A 14,710-nucleotide genomic window follows, 5' to 3' on the forward strand; every position below is an offset into this window, starting at 1 on the left:
TTGCCGCATTCTCGTTCTGCCTTTTTTAAAGGTGTATCACACCAGATCTGTGGGAGAATCCTGCACCGTGTCTCAGCCCTTAGAGGGCATTCCATTCTTGAGTTGCTTGCAGTGTGGGTGTGGTGATGGTGGTGGTGGGGGTGGTTAAGGTGGGGGGGGGGGGTTGTGGGTGTGGTGATGGCAGTGGGGAACCGTCAGGGCCCAGAGGGCCTAAAACATAAACATATATAATTTATCCAATTTTATTTGATCTACTTACAGGTTAAGGTGGGGGTGATTGGGGTGGTGTGCAAACTTCTATACTGATTTATTTATTTTTAATCAGCCTTCCTATAAAAAGTAATCAGGAAGAAACATCGTGGGTGTAACGTCAAGGGGAAATTCCCATTAGTAAAGAAGGGGCAGGTGTGTGTGTGTGTGTGTGTGTGTATGGGTGTGAGTGTGTGTGTAGGTGTGTGTGTGTGTGTGTGTGTAGATGTGTGTGTATGTGTGTGTGTGTGTGTGTGTATGTGTGTGTGTGTGTAGATGTGTGTGTGTGTGTGTGTGTGTGTATGTGTGTGTGTGTGTAGGTGTGTGTGTGTGGTAGATGTGTGTATGTGTGTGTGTGTGTGTGTGTAGGTGTGTGTGTGGTAGATGTGTGTGTATGTGTGTGGTAGATGTGTGTGTGTATGTGTGTGTGTGTGTGTGTGGTAGATGTGTGTGTGTGTGTGGTAGATGTGTGTGTGTGTGTGTGGGTGCGTGTGTGTGTGTGTGTGTGTGTACCAGCTGTTTCAGAAATGTCTTTGTCAGGTGTGTTCGGGGTCCAGCGGGCTCGTGCAGGTTGGCTATACGCTGCATTGTCGCGTGATTTGCTCGGGGAGTTTTGGCGCGTGTACTGGTCTGGTGTGCGCGTGACCTACTTTAAGAACAGATCGGGTGTTTACCGGGACGCAAAATAAACCTGCGATGTTATAATATTCACGAACATCCTTCGAATTAAAAACCACTAGTCAATTGTGTGTAATGAATTGCTAATTGTATGTCGGAAAATGATAAAACATAATTATCGCAAAAATTTATTAGATTTATTGGACTACGTAAACCTGATAAGAAACATTAGGTTTGATTACAACCAAATAATAAGTCATTGACTTAGAGCTTTCACATCCTAAACGGGTTTTGTTGGTTGGTTGTTGGTTGTCGGTACCGCGGTACCTGTGGATTTCACTGGTGTTCCCTCTGCGTCTCCGAGTTTGGCGAACAACGGCAACCTATTTGGAAAAAAACATGAGAAACAATTATTCATAATTAAGCATCACAAAACACACTTGCATATTCCTATTTGCGAAGCAATTTAAGTGGTGTCGAACCTTGGCATTGCTATAAAGTCCATTACAAATGAGGAGCTCTCGTTGAATTTGGCTGGCTCCGCGCGCACCAAGCTGCCAGTATGCGCGTGTCTGCACCCCGCACCCTCGTTTCATTCCTTTCCCTAAATAACTTTCATCAAACACACATTCCGCCACGTGCTACTGTCGTTATCGTTTTGTGATTCTTGTCGGAATTGCGAAACTCATAAAACACGCGCGTGTTATTAGGGAACAATGCAATTAATAAGTAAACGCAAAGAGGCTGGCGAAGGTCACTGAATTCAGCGCGTGTAGATTTGAAGTGTCGGGGCCTCGCACGCGGGCGATGAGGTCACAGTCTCGCCATCTGGGGAGGACACGCGCTGGCAGCGCACGCGGACCTGAGCGCGCTGCAACATTATACATTCAGTCACTAGAAAGAGAAGCTCGTGGCGGCCAGGAACGCAGCAAATGGGCCTGAACCCGTGCACATTTTTAACTTATTTCTGAAACCGCAATTCCAAGGCGAAAATGTTCGCGGTAATGGTGTTAACTGAATCCGCACATCCGTGGACACATTTGTTCAGTCAAATTTCAAACCGTAGTCATGTCAGTGCAGTTTAAAACTGCCATTATTTCTAGCTATGAGTGGAATATGGTACCATGCAAAAAACAGTTTGTTGAAATAGACTTAGACTAAATGTGTTATGTTATAGGTTAAAATAGACTAAATATGTTATGTTGTATGTTAAAAAAAGGTTTAGTCCTACAGATTAAATAATGTAGTTTATTTACAACATGTAGTGTTGTTAACTATGGAACTACACCACAATCTTTAATTCTCATTTGAAAGAATCTTTAGATCCTCCATGTGAGGCAGGCAGGAAGGAAAATCACATACACCTGTCTCCCCTTCACAGCACAGACACACCTCATACACCTGTCTCCCCTTCACATCACAGACACACCTCATACACCTGTCTCCCCTTCACATCACAGACACACCTCATACACCTGTCTCCCTTTCACAGCACAGACACACCTCATACACCTGTCTCCCCTTCACAGCACAGACACACCTCATACACCTGTCTCCCCTTCACAGAACACACACACCTCATACACCTGTCTCCCCTTCACAGAACACACACACCTCATACACCTGTCTCCCCTTCACATCACAAACACACCTCATACACCTGTCTCCCCTTCACAGAACACACACACCTCATACACCTGTCTCCCCTTCACATCACAGACACACCTCATACACCTGTCTCCCCTTCACAGAACACACACACCTCATACACCTGTCTCCACTTCACATCACAGACACACCTCATACACCTGTCTCCCCTTCACAGAACACACACACCTCATACACCTGTCTCCACTTCACATCACAGACACACCTCATACATCTGTCTCCCCTTCACATCACAGACACACCTCATACATCTGTCTCCCCTTCACAGAACACACACACCTCATACACCTGTCTCCCCTTCACATCACAGACACACCTCATACACCTGTCTCCCTTTCACATCACAGACACACCTCATACACCTGTCTCCCCTTCACAGAACACACACACCTCATACACCTGTCTCCCCTTCACAGAACACACACACCTCATACACCTGTCTCCCCTTCACAGAACACACACACCTCATACACCTGTCTCCCCTTCACAGAACACACACACCTCATACACCTGTCTCCCCTTCACATCACAGACACACCTCATACACCTGTCTCCCCTTCACATCACAGACACACCTCATACACCTGTCTCCCCTTCACAGAACACACACACCTCATACACCTGTCTCCCTTTCACATCACAGACACACCTCATACACCTGTCTCCCCTTCACAGAACACACACACCTCATACACCTGTCTCCCCTTCACAGAACACACACACCTCATACACCTGTCTCCCCTTCACAGAACACACACACCTCATACACCTGTCTCCCCTTCACAGAACACACACACCTCATACACCTGTCTCCCCTTCACATCACAGACACACCTCATACACCTGTCTCCCCTTCACAGAACACACACACCTCATACACCTGTCTCCACTTCACATCACAGACACACCTCATACACCTGTCTCCCCTTCACAGAACACACACACCTCATACACCTGTCTCCCCTTCACAGAACACACACACCTCATACACCTGTCTCCCCTTCACAGCACACACACACCTCATACACCTGTCTCCCCTTCACAGAACACACACACCTCATACACCTGTCTCCCCTTCACAGAACACACACACCTCATACACCTGTCTCCCCTTCACAGCACACACACACCTCATACACCTGTCTCCCCTTCACATCACAGACACACCTCATACACCTGTCTCCCCTTCACAGAACACACACACCTCATACACCTGTCTCCCCTTCACAGAACACACACACCTCATACACCTGTCTCCCCTTCACAGAACACACACACCTCATACACCTGTCTCCCCTTCACATCACAGACACACCTCATACACCTGTCTCCCCTTCACAGAACACACACACCTCATACACCTGTCTCCCCTTCACATCACACACACACCTCATACACCTGTCTCCCCTTCACAGAACACACACACATCATACACCTGTCTCCCTTTCACATCACACACACCTCATACACCTGTCTCCCCTTCACAGAACACACACACCTCATACACCTGTCTCCCCTTCACATCACAGACACACCTCATACACCTGTCTCCCCTTCACATCACAGACACACCTCATACACCTGTCTCCCCTTCACAGAACACACACACCTCATACACCTGTCTCCCTTTCACATCACAGACACACCTCATACACCTGTCTCCCCTTCACAGAACACACACACCTCATACACCTGTCTCCCCTTCACAGAACACACACACCTCATACACCTGTCTCCCCTTCACAGAACACACACACCTCATACACCTGTCTCCCCTTCACAGAACACACACACCTCATACACCTGTCTCCCCTTCACATCACAGACACACCTCATACACCTGTCTCCCCTTCACAGAACACACACACCTCATACACCTGTCTCCACTTCACATCACAGACACACCTCATACACCTGTCTCCCCTTCACAGAACACACACACCTCATACACCTGTCTCCCCTTCACAGAACACACACACCTCATACACCTGTCTCCCCTTCACAGCACACACACACCTCATACACCTGTCTCCCCTTCACAGAACACACACACCTCATACACCTGTCTCCCCTTCACAGAACACACACACCTCATACACCTGTCTCCCCTTCACAGCACACACACACCTCATACACCTGTCTCCCCTTCACAGAACACACACACCTCATACACCTGTCTCCCCTTCACAGAACACACACACCTCATACACCTGTCTCCCCTTCACATCACAGACACACCTCATACACCTGTCTCCCCTTCACATCACAGACACACCTCATACACCTGTCTCCCCTTCACAGAACACACACACCTCATACACCTGTCTCCCCTTCACATCACACACACACCTCATACACCTGTCTCCCCTTCACAGAACACACACACCTCATACACCTGTCTCCCTTTTACATCACACACACCTCATACACCTGTCTCCCCTTCACAGAACACACACACCTCATACACCTGTCTCCCCTTCACATCACAGACACACCTCATACACCTGTCTCTTACAACAATGTATGGGCCATATTGTGTTATGACACTAATTTGATGAGAGGTGCATGACAAGAAAAAACATACAGTCACATGTGTTGCCCACACACACACACACACACACACACACACACACACACACACACACACACACACACACACACACACACACACACACTACCTGTGTGTAGTTAGGTATGGCTCTCAGGTTGGTTTTATATGGGCTTTATGGTCCCAGGCCTGCTGTTGCCACCATTAAGAGAAACTCCCAGAGTCACAATTAAACTGGGTTAGTAGAGACAGACACAGAGAGAATGAGGAAGAGAGAGATGTCCTCTTTTGAATTATATGTAAAGGCTCTGAATCATCTATCTCTCTGTATGTCTCTCTCTCTTTCTATCTGTCTGTCTCTCTATCTCTGTCTGTCTGTATTTCTGTCTGTTATGACTCTTTCCTTTTATATTGTTTTCAAATGTAATGATTAGCAATTTCTTAAGATAGAAGAAACACCTCAGTAAGACTGACTGATTCAGATGAAACACCAAACACCTCAGCAAGACAATTGAGAAGAATCACATCATTAAGAAGAGATTCAGAAGTTTCACCTTAGTAAGAAATGATTGAGAAGTATCACCTTAGTAAGAAGTGATTCAGAAGTATCACCTTGGTAAGAAGTGATTCAGAAGTATCACCTTGGTAAGAAGTGATTCAGAAGTATCACCTTAGTAAGAAGTGATTCAGAAGTATCACCTTAGTAAGAAGCGATTCAGAAGTATCACCTTAGTAAGAAATGATTGAGAAATATCACCTTAGTAAGAAGTGATTCAGAAGTATCACCTTAGTAAGACGTGATTCAGAAGTATCACCTTAGTAAGTAATTCAGAAGTATCAGCTTAGTAAGAGGATTCAGAAGTATCACCTTGGTAAGAAGTGATTCAGAAGTATCACCGTAGTAAGAAGATTCAGAAGTATCACCTTAGTACGGAGTTTCTCAAAGTGTGGGGTATTGCAGGTAGGGTGCAAGCAATTGGAAAAAATGAACCTTTTTAAGCCTGTCATTTTAATGCCTGTTAGTTTTGCATAAGCCCCGGATGTTTAAAATGTATGCGGAACAGTGTGAACCAGGGCTAGATTCAGCCCTTAATGAATTTGTACCGAACAAATTACGGTCGCCACCCCCCCGTCAACAAATTACGCTCCCCCACCCCCATCAACAAATCACGATTGCCACCCCCCATTTGTATTTTATTACCATTTTGTTTGGGTGATATAGGACAGGTGGGGCATGGAATTTCCCCTTCTTCTGAGGTGGGGAATGATAGAAAAAGTTTGAGAACCACTGCCTTAGTAAGAGATTCAGAAGTATCACCTTAGTAAGAAGCAGCCCCGTCGACAGGGGGGGACAACCGGGTCTGTTGTCCCGGGCCCCAGGGCCAGGGGGGCCCATCAAAGAGCCCAGCAATTTATTTTTTATTTAAAGTCTATAATTTTAAATAATCTTGAAATCTTTCATTAATATAAAATTCTGTCCTCAAAATAAGCTAAATGGCCAAAATATATATGTTTTTTACCTATCTGCATATTTTCCATTAAGTGCCTACACCCCCGCCTCCCACTGAAAAATGGTTTGATCCAGCACCGACCGTAGCCAGCTTGTACACATCCAACAGCGGGAAATACAGTGGTGGATAGTTAAAGAAAATCATGAAATCTGGAGCGCAGATCTGGTGGAAAAACATTTACCTGATGAATCTTTATGTTGCATTGTGTTCCAGGTTTGAAAAGTGCTGGAATTTAGGCTAAAGTACTTGAAAATACTTGAAATTGTAACTATTTCGTTTCACAACAAATATCTATCTGACTGAACAGTTCTCTTGTATTACGTTAACAAATACGAGCCTCTTGTAATTCCAGGACGAAACATGAGAGAACGTGAAGACGTTAAGATTGGGCGTTTTGAAAATAAACAACCATTAAATAATGTGATAAAAAGCAAATTATTTCGAATCATTTCGAATATATGTATAAATATTTAACTTAATTAAGTTTATCGTGCTGGGAAATATTGAAATTGACCTTGAAAGTGACGTACAAGTGCTTTAATTCCACCTTGTAAAGGTCTATGAACCCTGCAAACATGACTTTGTTCATTGCGCTGAGGCGCGCTGCGCATGAAGTTACAAAATTTGAGAGGTGCACGACCTCGTGAATCGACAGCGCGTGAGGCCCTCGCGCACGGGCGGAGCAAACGCGATTACGTCATTTTCGCCGCGCGGACCCTCGCGATGCGTCAAGTATAAACCAGTCAGCTGTCAGAAACAGCTTTCATGTGTAGCTATATTATATAGTATATGACCTAACACAAGGATATATACTATATGACCTAACACAAGGATTGTCTGCTACAGGGAAAATTCAAATGACGTACATGAAACTTTCTTGTCCCGGGCCCCAGCAAGACTGTCAACGGGCCTGGTAAGAAGTGATTCAGAAGTAATACTGCAGTAAGTTGTGATATAGAAGTAACAGTTCAGTAAGTAAGTATGATTCAGAAGTTTGTGAATACACACATACATCTCAGTAGGGGCAGATTAATTCTAGTGAATGAACTGGATTAACTGAATTAGACTTATTGAATTAATTTCTGATTTTAACCCTATAATTCTCCATTCTAAAAAAATGTCTTTTGTTACGGGGTTTTTGTTTAGTAACTTTTTTAAAGGAGCCTACACACATTAACCACAACATTATATGACAGCTGTTCAACTTTCTATTTAAACCTGCTGATCCTATTAGTGCTAAAAACATTCATAGCGCGAAAGACTTTGGCCTGCACTGGTGCAACTGCAACTTCCTGTCCAGACCAGCAGGTGAGCTGTTCTACCTCCACTGCGCTCCGACTGACAGGAACATCTGTGTTACTGTGAGGCCAACTGAACCTTACTTCCTGAACTTAACTTCCTGCGTTACATGCAACTTTACTATGTAGATATGTAACTGTGGGAAGATATTATGTAGATATGTAACTGTGGGAAAATATTTTGTACATATGTAACTGGGGGAAGATATTATGTAGATATGTAATTGTGGGAAGGTATTATACATTTATGTAACTGGGAAGAAGTTATGTAGATATGTAAGATATTATGTAGATATGTAACTGTGGGAAGATATTATGTAGATATGTAATTGTGGGAAGATATTATGTAGATATGTAACTGTGGGAAGATATTATGTAGTTATCTAACTGGGAAGAAGTTATGTAGATATGTAACTGTGCGAAGTGTAGTCTCTTGTGGGGGACAATTACTGTAATTGGGCATCTTTTCAGTGATTTGTTCTGTTTTTGACAACTCTCCAACTCAATTAGATTTTCTCTGTGTTACAGGATCTGTAATTTTGTTCTGTTAGATTTGATAATTTCTTCCCCCCACCTCCTGCTCGAGGACACAAAATCACGTAGGTGAGAACCTTGAAAACCATACGCAGCGGCATGTGAACGTGAACTCTGCCTGAGGCCACCCGCTCGGGAGTGAGAGCACACACTGTTGGAGCTGTATAGCTCTCAGTGAAACCAAAACACACCGTCTTATTAGCTGCCCAAAATCAACTTGCATATGTTTGTGGTTTTGGGAGCAGGCCAGTCCATCTTTAGATATGCACCCATTTGACAAGCAATTAAAAGTTTAGAATTCAATTCTGTTTTTTACTCAGTGGCCTTCCATTTGCCATTTGATTTGTTTCACAAATGGGTGAATCACGTGCAATTATTGTTTAGTATGTGTTATTAGTTAAGGGTAATTAGTTAAGTGTTATGGGTTAAGTGCTATTATTTAATTAGTTGAGCGTTATTAAATAAGAGCTAGTTAAGTGCTGTTAGCTAAGTGAAAATGGTTAAGTGATTAGTTAAGTGTGATTAGTTAAGTGTGATTAGTTATGAAGGTACTATCAGAGTTCTTCCTCACTGCTGTGTGAGCCTCTGTGTATTTGGTTGTTGATAGTTAAGCGTGATTAGTTAAGTGTGATTGGTTAAGTGTGATTAATTAAGTGTGATTAGTTATGAAGGTAGTATTAGAGAGCTCTTCCTCACTGCTGTGTGAGCCTCTGTGTATTTGGTTGTTAAAAGTTAAGTGTGAATAGTTAAGTGTGATTGGCTAAGTGTGAGTAGTTAAATGTGATTAGTTATGAATGTAGTCTTAGAGAGCTCTTCCTCATTGCTGTGTGAGCCTCTGTGTAATTGGCTGTTGATAGTTAAGTGTGATTAGTTAAGTGTAATTAGTTAAGTGTGATTAGTTAAGTGTGATTAGTTATGAAGGTAGTATTAAAAAGCTCTTCCTCATTGCTGTGTGAGCCTCTGTGTAATTGGTTGTTGATAGTTAAATGTAATTAGTTAAGTGTGATTAGTTATGAAGGTAGTATCAGGAAGCTCTTCCTCACTGCTGTGTGAGCCTCTTTGAGCGTTTTGTTGCCGTTTTGTTTTGTTGATTGGTGAGCTCACTCCACCATCTTGTCTGTCACTTCACGTCAGCCCTCACACCATATTGTTGCCATGACGATGAGCCCATGGGCTTTGTGTAGCACTGCCACAAGTTCTGAGGACCCACTAGGGTGGGGGAGGGGTGAGGGTTAAGGGGTGAGGGGTAACGGTGAGGGGTGAGGGGTTTAAGAGGTAAGGGTAAGGAGTGAGGGGTAACGGTGAGGGGTGAGGGGTTTAAGAGGTAAGGGTAAGGGGTGAGGGGTAACGGTGAGGGGTGAGGGGTTTAAGAGGTAAGGGTAAGGGGTGAGGGGTAACGGTGAGGGGTGAGGGGTTTAAGAGGTAAGGGTAAGGGGTGAGGGGTAACGGTGAAGGGTAAGAGGTAAGGGTAAAGGGTGAGGGGTAACGGTAAGGGGTGAGGGCTCCCATACCCATCCCCAGGTAGGCACAAACACACACCACTGTGTAACATTATTAATGGACATGTCATGATGCTACAACTGAACTCTAACGTACAAATCCCTGTGAGTAAAGTCTTAAAAACTTGCAAAAGGTTTTTGTGTTTGAGTATGTGTGTAACTTATGTAAGAATTGATCCTGTATGTAACGGAGCTCTCGTCCGTTCCATGCTGTGAGATATTGTAATGGACAAACACAAGACAACCTCAAAGTTTTAAAGACTCTTTTATTGGTACCCACAGGGCTGCAGAACACTAGTTCAGACCTGGGCAAACTACGGCCCGTGGGCCACATCCGGCCCATTGTGCATCCCTGTCCGTCCCGCGAGAGGCCAATCATAAATGAAACAAATATCTATGTCGTGCGTGCAATACAACTGTGACGCTTTTATTTTGAAAGCGTTACGTTTGCGTTAATTCCGTGTGGACGTGCGTGCGTGTGTGTGTGTGTGTGTGTTTGTGAGCTGTGCGAGAAACACTAGGTGATCAGCGACAAGTTAAAGCTGAATTTATACTTTCACGAGTGAACGTAGCGTGCGACTCCACACACCTCGCGCGAACCTCCACAAACAGCGGAACATTTACGTGATGAATTTTGATCGCGCGCGCCGCGCTTCAGCGCAATGAACAAAGTCATGTTTGCGGAGTTCATACACCTCACCTTTACAAGGTGGAATTAAAGCATTTGACCGTCACTTTCAACATCCATTTCAATATTTCCCAGCAAGTTAAACTTAATTAAGTTAAATATTTATACATATACTTGAAATTATTCAAAATAATTTGCTTTTTTATCACATTATTTAATGGTTGTTTATTTTCAAAACGCCCAATCTTAACGTCTTCACATTTTCTCGTGTTTCGTCCTGGATTTACAAGAGGCTCGTATTTGTTAACGTAATACAAGAAAACTGTTCATTCAGATGGCTATTTGTTGTTGTGACGCTCGAGATATGAAGCACGACGAACGTCAACTGTGCAACACTGAACGTTTAATGAAAACAAACAAACACGTGAAGCTCCGTGCGGAGTGCAAACAGACAACACACCTCTCACACAGGCACGAAACTTTAGACAAAGACGAGCACAAGACACTGCGCGAACGCACATTAAATAGGTGAATAACACAAACCCTCGTGATCTCGAGACAAGGCACAGGTGCGACTACGAACACGCTCACGAACAACCCACACCCACGGAAGTACATACATGGGCATAACGACACGCAGACGACATAGTGGCACGCCCACAGGGAAGGGTCCGGAGCTGTGACCGTGACAGAACCCTCCACCAGGGGCTCGCTACTCCCGGAGCTTCCCGCGTAGCTGGAAAAGCCCCGAACCAATACCAACGGGCAGGTCCGGAGCCGCCGGGTTCACGAGCCTCCGAGAGCCGTCTCCCCCGATGGTGGGAACCGCCGCGAACAGCTCTAGAACACCCTCCCTGGGAAGACAGGGGAGAATACGTTAAACAATGGCACAGTCACAAACATGCACACAGGGACGCTGAACACAAAGGGCACAAATGGGAACAGTGGATTAGGGAGAAACACTGGGACTGACAAAAACACCGGTACATAAACATTCATCATCGGAGCCAAGCTCCCCGCCTTAGGCAAAGCCTGCAGCGGAGAGAAAGCTCCGGGGACTGGAGGCGCTGCAGAAGGCGGGTCTCCCCCCGCCTGTGCTGCGTGCTCACCGCCAGGTGACGCACGACCGGCGGACGCGCCAGGAGCAGCGCGACTTGGAGACCGCTTGGGGGCAGCGCGACTGGTGGCCGCGCGAGGCGCAGCGCGACTGGTGGCCGCGCGAGGCGCAGCGCGACTGGTGGCCGCGCGAGGCGCAGCGCGACTGGCGGCCGCGCGAGGCGCAGCGCGACCTGTTTCCCGCCTGGAGGCGGTGCGACCAGCGTGTCTCGCGGCAACTGTCCTCCCTGGTCCGCGGCTACCTCCTCCGGGAGTTCCGTAGGGGCTTGCCGCCCTATAAGCCTGCTGGCGCTCCTCCACCCTCTCTGGGAACCTCCCGTAGGAAGCCCTTCCTCTGCCAGGCCAGCCTCCCCTGGTTTCGGTATCGGGGGTGGTGTCCATCGCCGGCTCCTCCTCCTCGGCCACGCTCCAGTCCATGGACCGTGTGGGGGTCTCACAGCGAGCGTGCTCCATGGGCTCCTCACCGCAGGAGTCTCCACTGTCTGACGTGGGCGGACTGTCCGGTCCGCTCCTACCCCCTTTGCATACGGTCGAGAGGGAACTCACCGACCGAAGACTCTCCCCCTCGCTCTCCTCGCTCTGCCCGTCGGTTCCCGACAGGGCTGGGTGCAGCGACGAAGGGGGACTGAAGTCTTCCCTCTCCTCGCCGTAGTCAGACGGTGGAGGACTGACGTCTCCCTCCCCGTAGTAGACCGTGCTCTTTGAGCACACTGACGGGGAATACTCCTCCACCTCGTAGTCCGTCCCCTCCGCCCCGCCTTCAAACGGTGGGAGACTGCCCCCCTTCCCCCCGTAATACACAGTGCTCCTTGAGCAAACTGAGGGGGGATACTCCTCCTCCTCCGAGCCGTCCTCCTCGGACTCGTCCTCGGGAGGATTGGCACGTACCATCCCCGCATAGACGACCAGCGGGTCCTCCGTGCCTTCTCTGGTTTCGGCCAGGGGGTTGGTCTCGCGCGTCATCGCGCGGAGTCCCTCTCTCCACGCCGCCTGGAAAAACACCTCCTCTCTCCTCTCCTCGGCGCTCTCAGGAACTCGCTCGGGAGAGGGCGCGCGCCGGGGCATGTTTCTCTCCACCTCCGAAACACAACCGCCCACAGCCCTGGGTGGTGGCTCTAGGGACGCGGTGGGGTGTTGGTCCTCCCATATACGCACCGCGGACTGACGGAGGTGTTCGGCCATCTCCGCGTCTTCCGCACTCCGAGCGGCGCAGAGTATGTAAGCGCAGATGGGGCTCTGCATCATCTCCTGCTCGGAGATGGGGGCTTCGGGACGTCGGACTGGAGAAGAGCCATGGTGACGTCGGCTCTTTCTCCTACCTTTAGGCGCCCTGGTGGCATATCCAGGCATACCTTCTTTTATTAGGCTCGTCTTTCTGTGACGCTCGAGATATGAAGCACGACGAACGTCAACTGTGCAACACTGAACGTTTAATGAAAACAAACAAACACGTGAAGCTCCGTGCGGAGTGCAAACAGACAACACACCTCTCACACAGGCACGAAACTTTAGACAAAGACGAGCACAAGACACTGCGCGAACGCACATTAAATAGGTGAATAACACAAACCTTCGTGATCTCGAGACAAGGCACAGGTGCGACTACGAACACGCTCACGAACAACCCACACCCACGGAAGTACATACATGGGCATAACGACACGCAGACGACATAGTGGCACGCCCACAGGGAAGGGTCCGGAGCTGTGACCGTGACAGTTGTGAAACGAAGTAGTTACAATTTCAAACATTTTCAAGTGTTTAGCTTAAATTCCAGCACTTTTCAAATCTGAAACACAAAGCAACATTAAAATTCGTCAGATAAATGTTCATTCTCCTGTTTTTGAGGGGTGTTTGTTTATACTAACACATATTGTTTCGGAGAACACTGCACAGAATGTGACGCGGCAAGTATTAACGCCTCCGCCGTTCGCAGAAGTTTGCGCGAGGTGGGCGGAGCCACCATGATGACATCATTTTTGTTTGTGTGGCTCTCTGACAAAATTCAGGTTCCTCATGTGGCCCCTTGTAAAAATTAATTGCCCACCCCTGCACTAGTTGGACCTTGTCAGAACTCTGAAAACAAATAAACAACTGTGATTATCTTGCACTATTCAGGGTGGCCAACTGATAATCTAGAGGATTACTATATTCCAGGCATATTTAACTGTTTATTGTGGGTTTTTTAATTAGTTCAACTTACCTGTTTGTTCCAGCATGCTGGCAGCCTCTTACAGGCCAAAGGACCTGAGCCCAGGGGGTTGGTGGGTTATGTAGTCTGGAGGTTGTTACAAGTGGAATGTTCCATTTCCGATGTTTGAGCTGGGGAAGAGAACCTGCTTTTATGGTTCTGAAAAGGGTTTAAGGTTCCAGCATGAATATTTTAATATTAAATGTTTTAGATTCATACTAAAATATTGACTAAATAATAAAATGTTTGGGTTAAAACATTTTAAAATAGAGAAATGTAATTAGAACTTGTACATTTTAATGCTTACCTGGTGGGTGGTTGAGTCCAATGGGCTAATGGGTTTGTAAAAGGCAGAACTCGGTGATTAGAGAGAGAGCTGGCTTGGAGTGCAGATGGGTTTTAGGGCCTGGTTGATACATGTGTATTGAGTTGATTAGTTTATGTTGTTTTGATTTCTTTTTTGTTTGTTTGTTTGTTTTCCCTTTCTTTATTAATGTCTGTTGTGTTTTTGAAGGCACTCCTCACGGTGGACTTAATAAACCGGTGTATGGAAACTTCCAGTTCTGTTTTTCAGTTTTTTTTCGCCACTCAGCTATCCTGCAACACTGTAGAACTAACCCTGTAGAATTAACCATGTATAACTAACCCTGTAGAATTATCCCTGTAGAATTAACCATGTATAACTAACCCTGTAGAACTAACACTGTAGAATTAACCCTGTAGAATTAATCATGTATAACTAACCCTGTAGAATTAACCCTGTAGAATTAACCATGTATAACTAACCCTGTAGAATTAACCATGTATAACTAACCCTGTAGAACTAACCCTGTAGAATTAACCCTGTAGA

This window comes from Brachyhypopomus gauderio, unplaced genomic scaffold, assembly GCF_052324685.1.
Source record: "Brachyhypopomus gauderio isolate BG-103 unplaced genomic scaffold, BGAUD_0.2 sc46, whole genome shotgun sequence".
In the NCBI taxonomy this organism is placed as follows: Eukaryota; Metazoa; Chordata; class Actinopteri; order Gymnotiformes; family Hypopomidae; genus Brachyhypopomus; species Brachyhypopomus gauderio.